General features: G+C 46.0%; 1 long non-coding RNA gene across 1 annotated transcript; it reads left to right on the top strand.

Annotated features, from left to right (window-relative positions):
• The first annotated feature begins 241 nt into the window (after nucleotides 1-241).
• On the top strand, nucleotides 242-4,900 carry LOC135364020 (uncharacterized). The gene is made up of 3 exons (XR_010410450.1): nucleotides 242-959; nucleotides 1,741-1,974; nucleotides 3,198-4,900. It is a non-coding gene; the product is annotated as an uncharacterized LOC135364020 (long non-coding RNA).
• The last annotated feature ends 597 nt before the right edge of the window (nucleotides 4,901-5,497 follow it).

Genomic DNA, 5,497 nt, shown 5'->3' with positions numbered 1-5,497 from the left:
ACTAGAAAAAAGGTTTCACTCGGAGAATGAGGGAGGGAGGAAATATGGAGACCAGGAAGGAATAGCCAGGTTGGAATAAAGCTCCAATTTCTCCAAAAAGAAGAGAGGAATCATATTACCGGAACCTGTTCTAAGGATAGACAGCCCCCACACACGCACCTGGCACACACCCCCAATTCTGCAAAGCAAACAGTCAGAACCATGACCGAATTCAGGGAGTTTGGTCAGGCACATCGAGATAGTTTGGAGTTAAATGAATGCAAGGTGGACAGAGGAGGGCCCCTTACTCCAGCAGCTTTGAGACAACTATACTGTGTTTACTGGGTTCGGCCCCACACGCCCAGGGCCACAGCAGCCCCCGGATGCGGGGACACGCCGCCCGTGGTCTTGGCAGCTCACACTAACTGCGCTTTCCACCAGCCTGTCCTTGTTAGCACCGCTGGGGCTCCGCGGTTAAGCTGTCGAAAGCCAGGGCAACACTGAGTCACGCACCTCCTTTTCAACCAAGGCATATTTCTGGGAATGTGAAGAACACTCCAGCGACGTGACATTCCTTAGCTTGTAGTAGTAGGCAACTCCCCACTTCCTTTCTAGACGCATTGCATCATCTTTCTCAACAGGACGAAACAGATTTACTTGAAACTTACGTGCCCCTGGGAGAAAGGCTGGAGGGCTGAGCCCCAGCCCGCCCTTTGTAGATGGGCTCTTATCCTGCCCCAGAGGGCGAGTGGGCAAGCCTCCTGACGACTGCTCTCTTGCCTCACAAGGATCAAAAGACAGACGTGATGTATGTTCCATGCTCACCCCACAAGCATGAAATCCCGCACTAGGACAGTCACTGCATGCGGGAGTCACAGAGCACGTGTGCGGGGCGTCTGTGGACACATCAGCTCCCCTGGGGGGCGGTGTGGTCTTGGCCATTCTTTGTCCTTTTCATCTCAGAATAAGTCACAGGACAGGTAAATGATCTCTGTAAAACCTTTGGCCTGTGGGTAAACTTTTGTGCATCTAAATCCCAGAGGGATGTTATTTATTAACAGTGCAATTAACAAACAAATATTGAGGGTGTGTGGAGGGAGCTCGGGTGAGGCAGGGGTGGTGGATGCAGAGGTGAACAAAAAGGGCATCTGCTGTCAAGAAGGGCCCAGTGTCGCCCTCCACGTCGTGCAGGGAAGGGCACACCACGTGTGGGGTTGGGGGCAGGGGAGTAGAATGCTCCAGGAGCTGGTCAGAGAAGACCGATTCCAGGAGGCATGTTTGAGCCAGGCTGGGGATGCTGGGGGACGGTGTTGTCCCAGCGGTGGGGCCATCACAGAGAGGTGGGAAAGTGAGAAGACAGACAGACGGAAGGTTGATGCAGAGACGGAGAGCTGGACGCCAGGCTGCGTGGGGTGCAGGCAGAGGAGTGCCCAGGCTGGAAGCAGACACGGGATGGTGGAAACCATGCTAGGACAATTCAGGCTTTAGTCTGCTGATGACTGTGAGCCATGGAGAGTCTTGAGCGGAGTTACACACTCCGCACATAACATGGAGAGGTCATCCCGGAGGCACAATGAAATTCAGCCTGAGAAAGGCTGAAGGTGGGGGTGGGTTTGGAGGCCATATCAGGGCTGTAAGTGGGCTGGTGCTACACCTGATCCATAGCGAAGGCCAGAGAACATCAGAGGGTGATAATGATGATAATGATGCTCCTCCCCCTTTGGAGAGGCTAAGCACCTGCTATCTTACTTTATCTATCAGGTCGACTATCACCCCATCTTCCAGATGAAGAAGCTGAGGCTCCCAAGAGGGAATCAGCTGCTTGTGGTCACACAGTATGTGATCAACAGTGCCACGAGTTCAACCCAGCTCTTTCTGACTCCAGTCATACCCAGCATAGTGGAATGACAGAGTCGAAACCCAGTAAACTGTGGGAGGGGAAGAGGATGTTCTGGTGGTTTCTGCCTGGGCACCACGGAGGACAGATGGCAGTGGGTAAGTCGGGGACAGGCAGGTGGGAGGAGGACCTTGGAACTAGTTTGGCTGGGAACTAAATGAAAACTTGACACCAACAAAATACCATGGGGTGGTGTTGACCATCTGTAATTAGAGCTACTGGCCCAAGGTTTATGTCAAAGATTGGGAGCTAGAAGTGTCCACGTGGTACAAAGGGAAGATGTTTGTACGTATAAGCAGGGTAGGAAAGCAAGGTGCAAACAAAATTAGAGGAGCATGGCTTGAGAGTTTAGAACATGCCAGGCGCTGGGCTAGATGCTTGTCATGTCCTTATGACCACCTGGCCATGCTCCCACTGCTATCTTTTGTTTCCAGGTGAGTAACAGAAGCCTGGGGACATAAGTAGCTCACCTAAGGCCACACAGCCAGTAATAGTGACGTTGTACCTCCAGCCAAAGTCAGCTTCCCGAGGGCATCTATTAGACAAATACAGGACGGATTCGCCTAAGAGGGGTTACAAAGTTGCATCCCGGGATTCTAGGCTCCTTACATCTCTCTATTTGCTTATCTGTATTCGGTCTATAGTGAATATGCACTATTTTTGTGATAGGAAAAAAGTTTTAATAAAGCAAAGAAGTAGAAGTGTAAATTGGTAGGCTTTTTGGAAGACAATTTGCGGACCTGCATCAAAAGCTGAACATTTGGCATATTTTTTGGACCCAACAATTCCATTTTTAGGAGATAATCAAAGAAACAGGGGAAGACTTCCGTATACAGATGTTGAAAGCAGTAGATTAGAGAAAAACTGGAAATACCTCAAATATCCAACAGTAAGGGATAGAGATAGATTTGGGCTCAGCTATACAGTTAAATTCAAAACTAGGTAGCATCTAAATGGCTCCTGCAAATTGGCATGAGTATGTGAAGAGTGCTCATGATGCATTAATGCACGAGGAAAATACACCATAAAGCATTACCTACCAATTAGTCTCATTTGGGTAAAAAGTGCGTTTATAGGAAAACATTTATTAAACTACTCAGCTTTTAAGAGAAGTATCGATGCAAATAATGATTCAGTTTTAATTGTGATAAATGATCACTGGAAGAGTGTGCACTGACTGTGTGTGATGGAGAGGAAATCCAGCCTAAAATTAGCAGGTGGCGCTTGAAGGGTAAGAATTGGAAGGATATACACCAAAATGCTTTGTGACTTGAATTTTTCTTTTCAATGATCTGTATTTTCTAAGATTTTTTTCCTACAGGAAAATTGGATTACTTGGGGAGAAATATTTCCTTTCAAATAACTTTTCAAATGAAAAGGAAAAAAACAAGTGTGGAAGTAAGGAAAAGTGAAGAATATGCGTGTTCACGGACTCGTGGAGGAAAGACCTTTCAGAAGAGAGTCAGCCGCATTGGCTACTCTGAAAGACCCAACAGGATGAAGACCAAGATAAAGAAAGGAGGAAGCCACTGATGACCTTCATTTCCTATGGGAAACATTTATTTATTGTTCTTTGTCTCCAGCCACCTTCCTCTCTCAGCCCAGACCCACATTTTCCCTCACCTTCTCCTGGACGTCTTCCCCTGGCTTTTCTGTGGATAGTTCAAACTTGGCATACCCCAGAACTGCCTACTCTTCACTCCAGCCCCCAATCAGACAGACAGACAAACACCACACTCATTCACCTGTTCTCCCCATCCTCCTCGGTTACACCACTATCCACCCAAACTGAGTATCATTCCAGAATCATTCCCTCCCTCTGCCTATGCACATATAGTGGATCCTTTAAATATCTCACTGACCAATCTCTCCTCTCTAACCTTGAGGCTACAGCCTTAGTCAGGCCTTCCTTATCTTTTATCTAGACCAACTCACCACTACCCTACCTACCATCCTCCTACTCCTAACGCATCCTCCACACCTTCACGGACTCTGAATGCCTTTGGACCATTTGACTCACACAATACACTCTGCTCCCATCCTCCCCAGAATCAAGTCTAACTTCTTTAAAATCTTACAAATAATGAAACAAGGAACATCTGTGTATATATAACTCACCTTATTCATTCAAGTTATTTCCTCGGGATAAATCCGAAATTGAGCAGTGATCCCACCTGCCTGCCCCCATTCTTCTCCATCGAAAAAAATCTTAATACTTGTGCCCTGACTCTGCTTGTTTTTTTTTTTTTCTTCTCTTTTAAGTCAGGTCCCAGTTATTTTTTTATTGAGGGAAAATTATTTTAATTTTAAAGCGGTATGTGTTTAACCATTTCCCTCCCTCCAGTTTTTTGTTTGTTTTCATTTTGCTTTTACACACATATTGCTTCAGGTTGTAGAAACATTTTTCTGTCAGGCGTTTCATGAGTTTTTCAATGCAGCAATCTCTCCCCAGGGAACTCTTTTAAAAAGCAGGGCAGGGTTGGATGGGAAGTTGGGCTTACTTTCCTTTAGGTGCTCCAAGTTAAGAGTAAAAGAAAAAAAAAATAATGCCGAGAGTGTCATCTATATTGTAGTGAGTAACTCATTCTCCCTAGCCTAATGAGCCACTTTCTTTTTTTAATAAAGAAAAATTTAGTAGGCAAGTTCCCTGGATCTAGAGATACCGAAGCTCTCCTTTGAACCGACTTTGAATAGTCTGGGGCCAACTTCGGACTGCCTTGAAGTTTTCACAAGAATAAAACCATAGCTGAATAGGTGTCTGGGACATTCCTCCTCTCCTTTTGTGGGATTATTCGGGAATCTTATCAAAGGATGTCAGTGCCCTGGGTGCTTATAAATGCTAGACTGATTTTATATGCTATCTTAACTTGGGGCTAGTAGGGAGATTTCAAAGAAACTTGGATCATTCATATAAACAATTGGCTTCAAATAAAACTTACCATCTCTATGTTAAATATGCATTTTTAATGACATAGCTCTCCCTCAAATCAGGAAGAGTCTGGGAATGTTGTTTCTCGAATGCCTTTATCAAATCCTCTAACATGCTATATTTCTCTGCCCCTCAATCGCGGTAACTGAGAGTGTATTCGTTCTTCCACTCGGCCAACCTGTGCTAAGTGCTTCCCTGTCCGGCTAGTGAGCACTTAGTTATGTCCTAAGGAGACCCCCTCATGTGTCCTCCTGGCATTGTGTACCTCTCCTCACAGGTGTCATTTTAGATTTATTTGTTCATCATCTGTCTCTCCAATGGGATTGAGCTTGATGGAAGCAGGACCCATGTCCAGGATTATCTCTAGTGATTACTACCCAATGAGTGATTAAAGCCAATGTGATGAGCTCAACCATGAGTATTATCTGCAAAGTCAAAGATGAGATGCAGCCTTAGAGCACCTGGGTAGGACGCTGATCACCACAGAGGTCCAGTGTTGTGATTCCTTTATTCCAGGAAGTGTAATGACTAAGTATTAATACATAGAAGATGAAGAGACAGTGGTTACCTAGACAGAAGCTCTCTTAGCAAGGCCTGTGGGCCACCTACAGAACACAGACACCCCACCTCTCTTCTCCACTGCCATCACCCCACTTGAAGCTGGAGGACTGGCCAAAGATCTTCCCATCACG

The sequence above is a fragment of the Mirounga angustirostris genome, unplaced genomic scaffold, assembly GCF_029215605.1.
Source record: "Mirounga angustirostris isolate CCGP_5_RB_7025 unplaced genomic scaffold, mMirAng1.0.hap1 SCAF_4, whole genome shotgun sequence".
NCBI classification, from domain to species: domain Eukaryota; kingdom Metazoa; phylum Chordata; class Mammalia; order Carnivora; family Phocidae; genus Mirounga; species Mirounga angustirostris.
The sequence above is the reverse complement of the archived record's forward strand: the minus strand, read 5'-3'. Positions and strand labels throughout refer to the sequence as shown.